The sequence below is a fragment of the Benincasa hispida genome, chromosome 9, assembly GCF_009727055.1.
Source record: "Benincasa hispida cultivar B227 chromosome 9, ASM972705v1, whole genome shotgun sequence".
Classification (NCBI taxonomy): Eukaryota; Viridiplantae; Streptophyta; class Magnoliopsida; order Cucurbitales; family Cucurbitaceae; genus Benincasa; species Benincasa hispida.
This window is the reverse complement of record NC_052357.1, coordinates 90,449,030-90,467,662: the sequence shown is the minus strand read 5'-3', so window position 1 is coordinate 90,467,662 and position 18,633 is coordinate 90,449,030. Positions and strand designations below refer to the sequence as shown.

General features: G+C 34.0%; 1 long non-coding RNA gene across 1 annotated transcript; it reads left to right on the top strand.

Annotated features, from left to right (window-relative positions):
• The first annotated feature begins 2,266 nt into the window (after positions 1-2,266).
• On the top strand, positions 2,267-5,587 carry LOC120085028. Its single transcript, XR_005483794.1, has 3 exons — positions 2,267-3,861; positions 4,377-4,495; positions 5,250-5,587. It is a non-coding gene; the product is annotated as an uncharacterized LOC120085028 (long non-coding RNA).
• The last annotated feature ends 13,046 nt before the right edge of the window (positions 5,588-18,633 follow it).

Below are 18,633 nucleotides of genomic sequence, written 5' to 3'. Positions count from 1 at the left end.
CGGGTACACGATTAAGTCGTAATCGTGTACTGGGTACACGATTTAAAAACCTATTTTCGTCAATACTTTCAATCCTACCCTATTTTTGTTAATATATATTAAAATAACATTAATTTTTTAAAAAAATGGACAAAGAAATACAATATGTGAATGTAATTTCAAAATTTATATTAAAAATACTAATAGATAACAATAAGTTTTATAAAAAATTAAACATAAACTAGTCGTGGAACTAAATTTAGGATTTATTGAAAAATGTAAATTAAAATTGGACAATCGAAAGTACATGAATTAAAATTTTATAAATTTTAAAGTATAGGAACCAAAATGAATTTTTGACCTACAATCAATTTAAAAACCACCTCCAACTATGGTGCAGTTATGATTACACATTCAACCTTCCAATTATAAAAATTGAGGAGCCATGTTTTTGCATGTAATGAAAGTTTGAAATGGAGTTTTAATTAATAGTTTAAAATTGTATCTTAGTGGATGGTTAAATGGATTCAATTATGAAATTTTAATGTTTTAATTAATTTGGGTATTAGTTTATTGCATAAATTGATTGATCACCCTTTTATTGCATAATTAGTCTTTAACCCATGCATTGATTTTCTTTGGCTTGATGGAGATTATTATCATTTTAAAAATAACTAGTCAAGAATAGGGGTGTTTGTAGTTTGAGTTGGATTGGGTTAAAATACTTTTTACATCCAACCCAATTATTCGGATTATAAATTTATTTAACCCAAAATAACCCTTATTAAATAATGAATTCAACCCAATCTAGCCAAGGTTAGATTGGTTCGAGTTACATTACAAAAAATTGATTATTTAGAGACAAATTTTTATCCGTGCGTGCAATTTTTATCACTAAAAGCTAATTTATAGCGACACTTTATAAAAATGTCACAAAAAGTTCTTATTAGCAACGCATCTTAAATCAATGTCACTAAAAGAATTGGCGAAGTATTTGCCAGCGCTACTAAATATTGAATATTTCTAGCAGTATAAACATGCTTTATGTTTAAAAAATCTGTATAATTTTGATTTTGTAATATGATGTATCTTATTAATACAATACATATTACATGTTTTAATTTTTTTAAAAATTAATTGAGTTTATGACAATACATATTGCATTTCTAAATATTCTTATCTGTATCTAATATGATTTTGCATTGTAAATTTTAGAATTCAAGATTTGCATACAATAAAAACATAAAAACGTTCTTATCAAAATTTACACAATATAGATCACATCATTCAAAAACTCTTTTGAAAATTTGAAATATTTGGATCACATAATCAGAAAACAGTTTTCAAAAATAAAATTATAGTTGTAGGTTAAACACATATTTGTTGAATTCATTAAATTCGAAAATATGAAACAAACAACAAACAAACAACATTCTCTCGATTTATTATATATACTATAGAATTGAATAGGTTTTTTTTAATGAAGAACTTTGATTGTTGACAATGAATTTGATTCAATGGCGAGGTTTTGATAACCGAGATTAAGAGCCACTGTTAGACTATGATTAAGAGCTGCAAATTCCACACGTGAAGAGTTTTGATGAGGGCCCAAAGAATTACCAAAAACGGCAATAGTAGTACCTTCAGAGTTACAAATGCAATGCCAAAATTGGAGGAAAGATTGTTAAAACGCCGATCTCCGTCAACATTAAGCTTGAAAAAACCCAGTAATGTAGAAGACCAAGGTTAGAATCTAAATGAAGAGCACAAATATTCTGAAATTCTTCAAACTAGGCAACAATCCATGTTGATTTTTCTCGGAATGATAATGTTGTCACTTGATTTGTGCAACTAGTGAGTGTCATCATGTAAAGAGTTCAAACATAGAGTGAGTGGTAGATTCAGGTGCTTCATACCATTGTGTTCTCAGAAGAGAGTATTTCATGAACTTTCAATCTTGTAATTTTGGTGGTTAATATGGAAAACGAGAGCTTAGCTAGCATAGTTGGATTAGATGCTATTCGTGTGAAGATAAGTGTTGGGTGCACGCTTGCACTACAACAAATATCCCTAAGATAGCTCTTCAATCTAGCATTTTTGAAAGGAGGCTATAAAAAATGGTTAAATTTAAAAGGGGCATTTTTTATATTTAAAAGAAAAAAAAGTAAAGGAACAAAAAATCCTCCCTTTCATGTCCTAATTTCAATGCGACTCTGACGTGGCCAGACGACGGCAATGGTTTCCCTCAGCGGACGGTGACCAACGATACGAAAACCCACAGGTTTTGATGATTTTAGAAAAATTAAATTTTGCAATCCGTTTCTATTTTGACTAAATGTTGGACTATATACCCTGCTCTAAGGGATTAAGTATTTGTTCTGTCCCATTGAATCGCTTGCTCCTTCAGACCTGTGGTTCGTTTTAAGTTGTTCACTACAAAATATTCCGTTGCAGCAATTTGGAGCTAGTTGCTTTCATTTTGAAATTTAGAGCTATATACCCTACTCTTGGCTCAGTTCACGACTGTTTATGCATCTCAGGTGCTCGTTTGTTGTATTATGAACCATAATGAAAGATCGTTTAAGACTTTACCCCACTTATCGAGCTAGAGCTCAATTCTTTAATAGATGGTTTATAGCTTGCAACTGTGTTGCGTTTCTAAACTGCTTCACTTTCATTTCCGTGCTTAATGTTAAAATTTTCCCAATTCCATGAAATTACGTTATTGTTGGGATGATTTGTTGTTAAACTTTTAGTAGTTGGGAGATGTGGTAGTAGTGATTTAAGACTATGGTTTAGCTGTTTGGTGCTGCCTTTTTTGAAATTTTAACTCTGACGGGTATGGGTATCTATATGTCAAGTTATCAAGGAAGTTGTCTTATTCAACATTTACTTCATGATCTTTATCGTATCTATGCACAAAGTGGACTTCCAACATTCCTACGCTCTGAGCAGGAAGGAAGGAAGTCTGTGTGGACTGGAATGTTAGTTCCTTTGTTTGATTTGAGGGATATCTCTACTGGGCACTAGATGTAGCTATTTCTTATGTTTGGTTCACTTTCGCCACTGGGTTTTGAGTTCCGAGTCTCTGACCACCATCAATGAAATGGGAGGAGAAAGTTGAAGCCAAACTTTCCACTACAGGTTGTATTGATCTTGTTTTTTTGTCCTAGGCATATATGATATTCATGTAAATAGGTGGTTGGGATCTGTGGTTATTCAAAGATTTAAAGTGGCTTCATGTTCTTAAGGAGTGGGTTTCAAATATTTAAAGTGGCTTCATGTCCTAGGCATATGATTTGATTGGCTTTTGGTAATCATCAACTTGATAGACAGATATTGTTTTGCCAAAGCTTTGATGTTCTTCTTAACCTCCTCTAATTAGGTAATGAGTCAAATTTGTTCTGAATTTCCTTATCATCCATTTTCAGTATCCCTTTTTTTGTCTGTCATTTGGTAAGGACGCAATAAGTTATTATTAATTTTAGTTTAAGGACATGCGGGGTGGGAAATTCAAATCTCTGACTTGTTGGCCGAGAATATATGTCGTAATTAGTTGAACTATGGTGTTCTTGAACTATGGTTAGATTGACAAGAAACGATCAGTTATTGATAATCTTGTCTTTGAATTCTTTCTTGACAACAGACGGTGATGATTATGTTGTTACTGATTTAGCAATAGTGTTTATAATGATAAGAAGAATTGTGTTTTAAGATAATATGTCCCAAAATGAAGGTTGTTCATCTGTTGTATTTTTTGTGTGCGCACGTGTTTCAGCATTCCATCAGTTACGGCTTGGTTATATAATTCCACTCTTATTGTTTCAAGGTTATTGTGCAGAAGGCAGAGAGAAATGACATCCCTAGAATTGATAAAAAGAAGTAAGAATCACCAACATTCATTTTGTGCTCGGTCTGTTGTATTTATTTTTTTCCTTTTATATTACAAAAAAGTTGGAGTTAATTTTGAAAGGATATCTTTTGGTAAAGTGTTTTGTGTTCAACTCTTTTTTGTCAAAGGAAGTATTATATTGCTACTGATAACTGATAAACTTAAATTTTCTTTTTTTGTGTTAGAATTTATGTTCAATGACTGACTGCATTTTATGAGATTTTCTCTTTTTGTCTTTTGATTGATGGCTGATGAGCTGAATACACGTGAGTGCACACAAACATATACACTGCAGCCTTGCTAAAAGCTCTTCTTCATCTCTTTGAAAGTGGCCTTTATTTAACCTTTAAAATTATTTTCTGTTCTTTTTCATAGTTCGGTTGTCACTTTACTTTATGGATATGATTCATTTCAAAACCAAAAGGGGAGAATGACCTATTGACAAATCACAATGCCTTCACTTCTTTCTCTTTCTATACCTAAGATTTTGACGTATCAACTGCAGATACCTAGTTCCAGCAGATCTTACTGTAGGACAGTTTGTTTATGTCATTTGTAAAAGGATTAAATTGAGCCCGGAGAAAGCGATCTTTATCTTGGTGGACAATGTCCTCCCTTCTACAGGTACATTCTTTTCTTCTATAATAAATTGTAGGACATGTCTAGGATCACTTTTGAAAATGAAAGTCCATCTTACAAATAAGTTCATTTAACAGATTTCGATAAGGATCGTCAACTTCCTGGAGCCTCAGGAATATGATCTATCATAAATGCCTCAGGGTTACATTTTACCTTTAGAATTGCCATAATTGGTTCACATAGCACCTACATATAACAATTCCATTAAAGATAACGGAGAATTTATCTGTGTTCCTTTTTTATTCATTGTTTTCTATGTGGTTTTGTCTTCGTTTTGTTAATTTTTTTTGTTGTTCGTTGGCTCTTATCTTTGTGTGATCTCATAAGAAGGCTAAGGGAATTAGAAGATGTGTTAACAAAACCGTTATGACCTCTATGGCATACAAATTGTTGTACATTATGTAAATTTATTTGATTTCTCATATACAAATTGTTATACAAAACCGTGCTTGTCTTGAAAAAGTGCTAAAGCTAGCGCTTATTTTATTTAGTTTGGTGCTCATATATCAATTTGATTTATTGTTTACTCTTGATTCGCATCTTGATCTTTATTATGATTTATGTATACAATGAATGTGTCTTAGGCTAATTTAGATCTTCTATAATAATTGGAGGAACATTGAGATCTAGAGGATTGCATGTTGAGTGAAACTTGAAGTGATTATTATAGGTTGTATTGCTTGTGATGAAAGCCTTTTAATAACTTTCTTAATTAGAGGTTGTATTGCTTATGATGAAGCCTTGTAGATTTCAATGTCGATTTCACCTCAAGGAACAACTTCATCAACAAATTTGTTCTCATTGTTTGACTAAAATCAACTCACGACCCCGCTTTCACTTCATTCAACTCAACAATTTCAAGCTCTTTATCCATAATTTTGATCGAGTTTGTAAATTTTGAAGCCCAATTCCATGATGTCATAATCTTGTAAACTAGTAGATTTTGTATTTTGTGAACTTATATAGTTACAAATTATATTTGGTATACTTTTATTGTTGGATAATCATTTTTATTTTGTAATGTACAAATGAATTACAAAATTGCAGATATGAAAGGAAGTCATGGTATTTGATGTATTATCAAGTATGTTATGTGTGTATTTAACTAAAAATAAGCACTTGTAATGTAAGTGGATTACGAAATTCGATGCATAAGTTTGTTGTAGCATAAAATAGAAGCTATATATATAATAGCATTAAAAAAAGGTTATTTTATGTTAAAGATAACATTATAAAAAGTTATTATATGATAAAGACAACACAAAGAAAAGGTTATTATAAAGTAAAGATAACATTAAGAATGAGTTATTATACATTAAAGATAGCCTTAATAACTAAAGCTATAAAATGTTTTCGTGGCAAGGTATTGTTGGGGTTGATGCCTTAAATCTCGTAAGGTTCTGTAGTTTGTAAACACCTGTATGAACAAACTATTTGTGATGTAATAATATGAGATATTTTATTCACCACCGTCTATGAAATATGAGATATTTCAGTTGTATTAACCACAAACCAAAAAACTAAGAACTTTGGTTGTCATTGTAACTTAAGCATGTATGTGGAGACGTATATGAATAAAGAAGGGAAACCTTATCCTGGTGATACTCCAAGTGTGACCCGTTTTGTAGATGTTACACGTGTTGTAAAGTGCTACAAATGGTCTGATCTTGACTATTCATGTATTAGACATGTGAGCGGGATGCTCTATACAAAGAAGTTTATATAAGACCGGACCATAAAATGTTTAGTCTCGTTATATAACGCCGTTCATGACAGAGACTTTCATTTCACTAGGATGACCATAGGTAACATGACCTTAATCCTGAGTGAGTTGGGAACTCCTGCCTATGAGGGTGGTCCTTGGATTTGCATGGGTGCGAGTGGCCAGATCGCCAACTCAAAACTGCCACTTTGTGGATTCGTCTGATTGGGGAGCTGGGAACTTAGCTACACAAAATGGAATTCACTCCTTCCCCAAAGCAAGGGTAAGTAGATAAATTGCTCCTTTAAAGGCTGATTCCGGGGCTTGAACAATGTGACGCCACACCTTCTCTTGGCCTGAGAAGTGTTTATTCATAGTAGGACTATGATGTATTGTTCATTAGAGGAATCAGTGGTACTTAAGAAGTTAGATGTAACTACAGGGGCAAAATGGTAAATTGACCCAGCTGTACTTACGAGCGAATTGTGAAGGGTCATCGTACTGTTGATTGGTTATATCCAATGGACACAGAAATATATTTGTAGCACAAAGAGTGCAGTTGTCAGTCTTTAGTGGAGTGCCACGCAGTTAACGGATGGTGGATATTGTGATTAAAGAGTTTAGTCAGTTATTCACGTACCGTTGGAGCTTCAAGCTACAGGTCCATAAGGTTCCCTTGGTAGCTCAATGGATTCATGTTGAGAAAGTTTTTGGGTTAATTTTAAGTGTTCAAATTAACAAGAGGGAATTTGATTGTATATGATATAATTAAATTGATTCAATTATATGTGATATAATTGATTTGATGTATTAGATACATTATTTGGAGGAATTAATATAAATATGATTTATATTAAATGTCATATAGGAGAAAAAGAACTATGGTTTATATATTGCATGAGATGTGATATTAAAACTATAAGTTACAAATATAATATTTATTTATAATTAAATCAATTATGAGATAATTGGTTTCAGTTTTTTCTCCTAATAACTGATTTAGTGGGAAGTTGTAATTAGTTATGGTAACTGATGAATAAAATGAAAATCGTTCTCCTTTTTTTCATAATCGAACGCGCATTAAACAAAAAGCTACATGATAGCTTTGAGAGAGTAAACGGTCGAGTAAAGAATATATTATACGATAGCTGCTCGCTGCTACACGATCGAGTACCCAAGTCTACACGATAGACTTCTGTCTTCTCCCACTTACTCGATCGTCTACACAATCGTTCAATTCCTCCTTCCCTTTATCAAATCCATACAGAGCCCACAACTTCTGGATTCTAACATCGATAATACCAAGGTAGCCTTGTGGTAGTGTCTACTTGATGTTCGAGGGTCAAAGGTCGAGCATTATTCGATTGTGTTCAAGGATTCTATAGTTCGTGCTGTTGGACGCTGGATTGAGTTTGATCGAAGAATACGAGAAGAAAAGTTCTTCAAGGGTATGTTCACTCGATCTCTTGTATTTTCTTTTTGAAAGCATGTTGTAATTTAAAGTTTATGCATAACTGTTATTGTTTGATTGTAAATGTGTATGCTATTTCACAATGGGATTTGGAACGATTTGCTTCGCTCATTGGTTCTCTTTGTAAAGAGTTCCTTCAGGTATATATGTTATATCTTCTTATTCTATTATAACATCTGATATAGCCATACAAAAATGCTATATAAAGTCCTGAACTTTTAATAACATGGGTTGTCAGGACCTTCCAAAAAGCTATAAAAGGTCTATTATAGCTTTTTTCATTAGCTATCATATTCGTTATTTCTTGTAGTGTTACATTAAAGAATATGCGGCATATTCCTGATTTACGACTTAACTTCTTGTTAGCAAATGTCCTTGATCAAGGAGGATTTTGACATACCTTTTGTAATGGTAAGTGGAAATTGTCTAAGGGTTTAATAATAGTTGCTCAAGGTGACTTGTGTTGCTCTTTATATAACACAAACTTGAGTATATGTTCTTATGAGTTGAATGCAAAAGAAGAAAAGAATTCTCCAAATTTGTGGCATTAATACTAGGGCATATGAGTGATAAGGGGATTAAATTATTGGCAGGTAAATCTCTTATCCCTGTTGATAAAATATTTTCTTTTGACCCTTGTGATCATTGTTTGGCAGGTAAGCAATATAGAATTTCCTTTTCTGGGAAGTCCACTAGAAGGCAAAGAAAATTAGAGTTAATACATTATGATATTTGTGGGCCTATTGAGGTCAAGTCACTTTATGGCAATAAATATTTTATCACTTTTATTGATGATGCTACTCAAAGAACTTGGGTGTATATGTTGAAGACAAAAAGCCAAGTGTTCGAAATTTTTAGGAAGTTTCATGTCATGGTAGAAAGGGAGACCAAAAGAAAATTGAAATGTTTTCGATTAGACAATGGTAATGAGTATACTTTGAATGAGTTCAAGTATTATTATTCAAAATATGACATTAGACATGAGAAGACAAAGCCTGACACACCACAACACAATGAAGTTGCTGAGAGGATGAACATAACTATTGTGGAGAAGGTGAGGAGTATGCTTAGAACGTTTGATCTTCCTAAGAAATTTTGGGAGTGAAGCAGTGCAATGTGTCGTGTATTTGATAATCGATCTCCATCAATTCCTCTTGGTCTAGACATTCTAGGGAGAACATGGAAGGAACATGTTCCCACTTATTTACATGTCAGAGTATTTGGCAGAGAGACATACATGCATGTGCCTAAGGAACAGAGATCAAAGCTTGATTCGAAGACTAATCCATGTGTTTTTATTGGGTATGGGGATGAAGAGTATAGATATAGGCTCTATGATCAAAAAAAGAAAAAGGTAGTGAGAAGCAAAGATGTAGTATTCTCTGAGCACAAAAAAGGTATAGACCTTCTTAGTACAAGGTACGTTTCTACTTCAGAGTTGTGTTTTGATACTATTAATGATTCTATTCCTACTCATTCTGTTGTTCAACGGACAAATGAGAATGTTGATGATGTACATGATGATGTTAGTGAGATACAACCTGATGGTAATGTACTAATGATGATGATCTTGATGTGTTTTTATCTGATGAAGAAATTCATGAGGAAGATGCATATGAGGAAGTAATTCATGGAGAAGTTCATGAGCAAGAGGAGCAATCTATTCCCTAAATGGAGGATACTCAGGCTCGAAAGTCCATCAGAGTGCGTGTTCATTGCTATCATGATTTACTCTAGAAGTGTATTGTGTAAAATAAATTGGAGAAATAAGTTCTAAGTATAAGTGATGCGTTTATGCTTCGATGCGTTTAAGTAAATGTAACGCGTTGGGGCATCAGATATTTGCAGCAAAACGCACACAACTCCTTCAATGACGTTCAAGTTTTCCTAAACTAGACCCAAGTATAAATCTAATTTAGGTTCTTGGTAAGTCCAGGGTCAAACTTAGGGATTCAGTTAACCAAACGCAGACCTTGCATTGTATCTACTGTAGGGGTTTTCCTAAATAAATGTGAGAAATGTGTTATTTACATTAAATTGTTGTGCCTGTGCAAGAGATGCAAAAAAGTTGAGTGGTGAATGATGAATCGTACGAAAATGGAATTTAAGGTAAGTGGACGCGTTGGTCTAATATGAGTGTACACAACTAGGATGTGATATGGATTAAATGGAGTGATTTACTTATCTTTTGTTTATGCGTCAAACTTCATTCAACATTTCTCAACACGAATGACATACAAAGCCTATCTCTAGGATGCATGCATTTAACACAAAATGCAATAGATACCAGTAAGTCTATCTCTAGCTGTATTAGGTGTCCTACTTAATGCAGCTTAGTTATTCTTTCAAACAATCTAAGTTAAAAGATGCTTTTACCAATTTGTCAAATTGACTTGAGCTTTAGAATGAAGTTGTGCATAAAGTATTAATGCAGTTAACATAAACAAGAAATAAACAATGGCAAGTATGATGGATCAAACATATGAATTTTATAAGGAAATAGAGTCTTTACAAAAGCAATATTTAATCAAATGAAATGAAAGTGATAAATGAGAAGAAGGAAACTGAGTCAAGCCAAAGAATACAATCTCTTGTATTTCTTTGGCTCAATCTCGGTGTACAATCACTTGTTTAGGAATTGGATGGAGTATCTTTCTTAAGAGTAGCTTCCTCCGCTCCCTGGCCGGCGGCGGTGGTGGTTCTCAACCCTTCTGATCGTCTAGCACCACAGCACAACCTCTACAGAACTAAAACTATGACTACAATATACAGAGTAAGGATCTTGATAATTTCCGGACTTTTTAACTCTAGAGGGACTTCATTTATTTATAGGCATTGGTTACGTCCACTTGGTGAATGGGCAGCATTAAAGTCCATGTCCTGGTTAGCATTAAAGTCCATGCCATGATTAGCCGCCTAACTCTCGGAAGCTTTTCAGACGCCGCCTGCTGCAGGTGCCCATACTTGCAAGTGGTGATGTGACACAATCAGCCTGGAGCAATGAATCTTCTCTGCGTTGAACTCCCTCCAGCGCATGGCCCATGCATTAAAGCTTTTCCTACGGCACTTGTTTAATGCATTAGCATTAATCCTTGCGTTGAAATCCTATAATACAGTGCGTTAGTGTCACGATATTTAGTAATAAAACTTCTTTTGTATGAATTTGCTAATGTTTGAATAAATCCATGCATTTCGTCTAAAAATAAGGAGAATTTATCATTAAAAACCTTAGTTGTTCCAACTTAAGAGCAAAAATAACTTATATTTCTACAAGTTATCAGTGCGTAAACCTTCAACAAGGTATCGAAACTAAGAGTGAAGGAACTCTTATACAAGAGTAACTCTAAGCGGAAGTGGATCTTTCCAAAAGCATTGTGACAGAATTACTGTTGGATCGATATAACAACCCTATAGGGGGTGAATAAGGTTTAATTAAACTTTTTTTTTCTAAATTAACCCAATTAAACTAATTAATACACTTTTTATAAATAATAAGAAAAATTCAATTTATGCAACAAATAAGATGACAAAAATGTGATAATTTAATTCTATCAAATTTTAGCAAATAAATAAAAACAAACTAAAACATACAATAAATGGCTTAAGTTAATTGCAAAAATAAAAAGGAAAGATTAGAGAAGAAGACACCGTAATTTTTATAGTGGTTCGGTCAAAGTCGACCTACTCCACTCCCCAAGCGCCTCTTGGGAATTTGAATAAAATCTTTCCGGCTCTTTCCATGGATTAGAGCCCAACCGTTACACCACCGCTCCTTTTACGAGTTCAAGAGCAAACCCGATCCTTTCCACGATTTAGGATCAAACCGTTACAAATGTTGAAATTTTTGAAAAACACAATACAACTCTCACTAGAGTGGATTTACAAGTTTAAGCACTCAACAAATTTATCCTCACAATACAATAACACTCTCTCAAGAATAAGATGAAAAAAAAAATTGAGAACCTAGAGAGAGCAACAATGAAACCTTTGAGTTTTGGAAGATTATGAAATGTAAAATTTGTTAGTTTAAAATTTGGAGAGGAAGATGGTTTATATAGAGATGGAAAAATTTTTAGAAACTACAATTAATTTGGACCATTGGATTTTGGAAAAAAAAAATCAATGGTGGAGAATTTAAATTAAATTAGTTGTTAGATACAAACAAAATATAATATTAAATNTTTTGGAAAAAAAAAATCAATGGTGGAGAATTTAAATTAAATTAGTTGTTAGATACAAACAAAATATAATATTAAATTCTTTTTCTTTTGAAATTCATTTTCTTTTCAAAATTAATCCAAAAAATAAAAAAACATATCATGTGTCAAAAACTAACCGTTAGACACAAACATAAAATAATATTAAATTCATTTTCCTTTTAATTCATATTCTTTTTAAATTCATTCTTTTTAAAGTCAATCCAAAAATAAAAAATATACCATGTGTAAAAAACTAGTCGTTAGACACAAACATAAAATAATATTAAACTTATTTTCCTTTTAATTTATTTTCTTTTTAAATTCAATTTTTATTTTTTTTTTTATTTTAAATCAATCCAAAAATCAAAAGTCCATCATATGTAATCTCTTAATGATCCATCATTCAACCAATATGTTGCCACATGTCTATATGCAAATGGTCTGGTTATGCCACGTCATCCACCACAGTATTTTTTTCTATAGACTTGTTTTGGTCATATCGTCTTCATTTTAGCTCCGATTTGAGTGATTCAAGAGGTATTGGAATCGTTGTTTCGAGCTCTACGCTATGGACATATTAAAACACTAATATTTTCAATAATTAAAAATTGAGTTTGTTATCATCAAAATATTGATTAATTAATTAATTAAAATGAATTAATTTGAGATTAAGGACCAAAAAGCCAACAATTACCACATTTACATTCACACAAACAAATATGCATCAAACTACTAAATTACCGGCATGCTTAGAGGTAAATAAACACGAGAACAAGGAAACTTACCAGTTGAAGACTTTCTTCTCGGCAAATCTCGCTCTCTCCACGAACGGATGCTCTCGCTCTCGATGGAATGACAAGCTTTCGTTTAGCAACACCTGATCGTCTACCACGAACGGACTCTACACGAACAGACGAAGAATGAGGATGATACCACCACTTAGAACCCTTAGTATTCTTGGAGTGAGAATCCAAAGAGTAGGCTCTGTTCGGATTTGGTAGAGAGAAGGAGGAAAAGAGATCGTATACAACGATCAAGTAAGTGGGAGAAGGCAACGTCTATCGTATAGACAAGATGCTTGATCGTTTAGGTGAGGTACACGATCGTGTAGGAAAAGGTAAGCAATCGTCTATATAATCGTTTAGTAAAGCTCGAGTGCTAAGCGATCGTTTAATAGATGCGCGCGCGAGTATAAGTGATCGTCTAGTAAAAGTGAGCTATCGTATAGGCTCTCAATTCCTAAGCGATAGAAAGCAATACACACCGTGAGCAATTAACCGTGTTCTTTCGATATCTTTGTAAAATGAAAACAATTTTCATTTTATTCTTCAGTTACGAAAACTGAATGGAACTTCCCACTAACGCACGGTTATGGAGAAAACGGTGGCTAATTATCTCATAATTGTCCAATTAAAAAATATCAAATATAATCATATTATATTTGTTAACCTATAGTTTAATATCAGATGTCAACCATAGTGTTTTCTCCTCCACTAGATATAAATCATATTTAAATCCAATTTTCTCTAATTAATGTATCTCATACGTACAGTCAATCATATCATATATAATTAACTAGTTCAATTATATCATATATAATCGAACTCCCTCTTGTCAATTTGAACATTTTAAATTGACTCAAAAACTTATTCTCAACTTGAATCCAAGCTACCAAGGGGACTTTATGGACCTATGGCTTGAAGTTCCAACGGTACGTGAATAGCTAACTAAACTCTTTAGCCACGACACCCACCATCCGTTAACTGTCAGGCACTCCACTAAAGACCAACAGCTGAACTCTTCTTACCATAAATATATTTATGTGTCCATCGGATATAACCAATCATCAGTACGATAACTCTTCATAGATGCTCATAAGTATAGCTGGGCAAATTTATCGTTTTGCCCCTGTAGTTACATCTTACTCCTTAAGTACCACTGATCCCTCTAATGAACAATACAACATAGTCCTACTATATGTGGACACCTCTCGGGCCAAGAGAAAGTGTGTGGTGCCATATTGTTCAAGCCCTGGGATCAGCCCTTAACGGAACAATTTATCTATTTACCCCTACTTCGAGGAAGAAGTGAATTCCATCTTGTGTAGCTGAGTTCTCAGCTCCGAAATCAGAAAAATCCCCAAAGTGGTAGGTTTGAGTCGGCGACCTGGCCACTTGCACCCATGCAAATGAAAAGACTGTCCTCAATGGTAAGAGTTCCCAGCTCACTCAGGATTGAGGTCATGTTACCTATGGTTATCCTAGTGAAGTGAAGTCTCTGTCATGAACAACGTTATATAACGAGACGTTAACACTTCGTGCTCAGGTCTTATACAAACTCTTTGTATAGGATGCCTCCGCTCACATGTCCCCTCACGAATGATCAAGATCAGACCATCTATAGCAAGTCATAACACTTGTAACTATTCTAGAAAGCGGGCCGCATTCGTAGCGTACCAGGATAAGGTTTCCCTCCTATATCCATATACTACAGACCATTTTGGTTATCACTTAAGACATGATCCACTTGTATATCACCACATACATGCTTAAGTTACATAATGACAACCAGGGATTTTAGTTTATTGGTTTGTAGTAAAGCAAATAAAACATCTAATGTGCAAAGTCAAGTTGTAAAGAAAATATCATATATTATACATCACAAGAATTCGTACAAAATGTGTTTACAAACTACAGGACACGAGACTTTAGGACATCATTCCCAACCGAGTTCATTCTAATTAGTGAAGATGGAGAGCTAGAGAACTATCAAGAGGTTTTGTTTCTTGATGAAAAAGACTAGTGACAAGATGCAATGAAAAAGGAGATAAATTTCCTATAAAAGAATGGAACCCACGAGCTAGTGAAACCTCCAAAGGACAAGAAAGTATTGAAAAAAAAAAATGTGTTTTCAAGTACAAGAAGTATGATGAGAAGATAGTGAGATACAAAGCCAAATTAGTGGTTAAGTGATGCAACCAGAAAAAAGATATTGACTTTGATGAGATATTCTCTTTAATGGTCAAAATGACATCTATCATAATAGTGTTGAGATTAGCAGCAAGTCTTAATCTTGAGATAGAGCAACTTGATGTAAAAACTATCATTTTACATGGTGACTTGCATGAAGAGATCTACATGGAGCAACTTGAAGGATTTGAAGAAAAAAGGAAAGATAAACAAACGTGTTTGTATGTACAAGAAATTTGATTTGTTTATGATAAGTAATGATTATAAACGAACTACAGCTGATTCTTGTGTGTAGTTTATAAAGTACCTTGTAGGCAATTTCATCATTATTCTTTTATATATAGATAATATGTTGATAGTTGGACAAGATGTAGATATGATTCGAAATTTGAAGAAAGATTTGTCCAAGTCATTTGACATGAAAAATTTAGGTCTTACAAAGAAAATCTTAGGTATGGAGATTGCTCGTGACAGAAAAGTTGGGAAATTATGGTTGTCCCAGGAGAAGTATATTGAACGGGTACTGAAAAAGGTTCAATATGAAGCATGCTAAGCCTGTTAGTACACCGCTAGCAATACATTTTAAGCTAAGCAAGAAAGCTTGCTCTACAATGGAGAAAGAGAAAGAAGTTATGTCATCCATTCCTTACTCTTTTGCTATTGGTTCTTTGATGTATGTTATGGTGTGTATTAGGCCTGATATCACACATGCAGTTAGTCTAATGAATTATTTTCTATCCAACACAAGTAATGCTTACTGGGAAGCAGTGAAGTAGATCTTCAGATACTTGTGGAGCACCTCTAAATTGAGTTTATGTTGGCGGTAAACCTATGCTCTAAGGTTGTGTTGATGCATCCATGACAGGTGATCTTGATAACAAAAAGTCTACCTTAGGTTATGTGTTTACATTTTTAAGGGGAGGCATCTCATGGCAATCCAAGCTACAAAAATGTGTAGCATTGTCCACAAATGAGGCAAGTATATTGCAGTAGTGGAAGCAAGTTAGGAGATGTTATGGCTTAAAAAGTTTTTTCAAGAGTTAGGTTTGAATCAAGGTGAGTATGTTATATTTTGTGATAGTCAGAGTGCTATGGATTTGAGCAAGAATCCAATGTATCATGTTCGTACTAAACACATTGACATTAGATATTATTGGCTACCAGATGTAATTGAAGAGAAAAGATTAAATCTGAAGAAAGTCTACACTAACAAGAATAATGCAAATATATTAACTAAGGTAGTTCCCGGAAGCAAGATTGAGCTTTGTAGTAAGCTTTCCGGGATGAAGTTCAAGTGATCATGGATGTGGTTGAGTCTTCCCCATGTTGGGCTAGAGAGGGAGATTGGTGTGGGTGTCCAACCCACTTGTTGCACAAGCAAGACTTTAAACTTGTATTTTGTAAGCCTAATGGGGGCTAATTTTTTGGGTTGGCCCATCTTGAAAGTCCTAGGTTTTCTTTTATGTTATATGAGGATGATCTAAACGAAAAGGGAGTGAAAAAAAAAAGCATAAAATCGAAAGAAAGATAACAATTCGGTTTTTTAGTGGCAACTTCTACAAAGTTGTCGATTGTCAGAGTTTGAACCGTTGAATTATGTTGAAATTTGGTTCGGGATACATAGGCTTCATTTTGATCAATTGGATTGTTGTTTGAAGCTTTGGTTTATCTGTAATTGCTGCCGAACAGAACAAGTAAAGCTGGGTGATTTTCATTCTTTTTATCTCTCGAGTGTTTATCTTTTATGTATGAAAGTATTGGTAGGTATTGAATCTTTGTATGAATTATATGGGTTTTTTCCCCTCAATTTTATCATAATAAGAGTAATTGACTGTTGGGATTGGTGTCATAATTCTCCCGGAGTCTTGTAGTTTGTAAACTGTACACATTGTTATGAATAAAATAAAAGAGTTATTTTATTTTGCATTTACTTATATCCAATAAAAAAAGTTGCATGGTTATTGTATGAAAACTTAAGCATGTATATGAGATGTATAAGTGGATCATGCCTTAAGTGATAACCTAAAAAGGTCTGTAGTATAAGGATTAAGGAGGGATACCTAATCCTGGTGACACTACAGATACGACCCACTTTGTAGAGGTTAACATGTTTTGTGAACTACTACAGATGGTTGATCCTAACCATTCATGTGAAGACATGCAAGCGGGGATGTCCTATACAAAAAGTTTGTATAAGACTGGACCACGAGATGACTAGTCTCTTCATATAACACCGTTGATACTTGAGACTTACATCTCACCTAAACGACCATAGGTGACATGACCTTAATCCTGAGTGTTTTGGGAACTCCTGCCTTTGAGGGCGGTCATTTGATTAGTATGGGTGAGATTGGCCAAATTGCGAACTCAACATGTCTACCTTTTCGGGGATTTGTCTGATTTGAGAGCTGGGAACTCAGTTACAAAAGATGGAATTCACTCCTTCCCCGAAGTAGGAGTAAGTAGATAGATTACTCCCTTAAGAGTCGATTCCGGGTCTTGAACATAGTGGCCACAACTTCTCTTTGGAAAAGAGGACTCAGTCATAGTAGGACTATGACTTATGTTCATTAGAGGGATTAGTGGTACTTAAGGAGTTAGATGTACCTATAGAAGCATAATGGTTAATTGGCCCAACTGTACTTACGAGCAATCTGTGAAGGGTTATCGCACTGTTGATTGGTTGATATGGACATAAAATATATCTATAGTTAGAAGAGTGTAGTTTTCGGTCTTTAAAGGAGTGCCTGGTTGTTAATGGATGGTGGATCCCGTGACTAAAGAGTTTAGTTAGTTATTCACGTACCGTTGGAGCTTCAAGCTAAAGGTCCATAAGGTCTCCTTGGTAGCTCAATGGATTCAAGTTGAGAATAAGTTCTTGGGGTTGATTTGAAATGTTCAAATTGACAAGAGGAAATTCGATTATATATGACATGATCAGTGTGATGATTTGAAATGTTCAGATTGACAAGAGGAAATTCGATTATATATGACATGATAAGTGTGATGTATAAGATACATCAAGTGGAGGATTAATGTAAATATGATTTACATTAAGTACCATAAAATAGAAAAAAGCTATGGTTTATATGTTTCATGAGATGAAATATTAAAACTATAGGTTATAAATATAATATGGTAAGTTGGTTATCATATATATTTATAATAATATTAATTATTGGATAATTATCTATTTTTCTCTAATAACCAATTGAGTCGGAGGTTATTGGTGGTTTTATGGTAACTGTGAGATAAAAGGAAAAATATTTTCCTAAATTTAGAAAAGTTGCTTAATTCGGAAAGGAACTCACGAAGATGCTGTTAAGTGAAATGGTTTCACTAAACGATAGCTGAAAGAGAGACTAAGCGATCGTAGAGTGTTACTATACGATAGTTTACTCAGCTGGTTGTAGCTAAACGATCGCAAGGCATTGTCTATACGACAAGTTGCCTTCTTCTATACGATTGAGCATTCGTCTATACGATAGACACTCTCATCTCCCATTTGCTCAATCGTCTACACGATTGTTGTTCCTCCGGTCTCTGCCTCTAACCAAGTTCATACGGAGCACACACTTCTGAATTCTCACACCGAGAATACCAAGGTAACCATTGTGGTGGTGTCCTCATTCAACTCGATTGAGTTCAAGGTTTTGGAGGCCATTCGTTGTGTTTGCGGTGTTCGTGTGGTGGTTGTTGTTGATCGTACTGTGTTGCGGTCATTGTGTTCGAGCGTTTGTGTAGTGCTGTCTTGAAGACTGAACGAGCGTTTGTGATCAAGG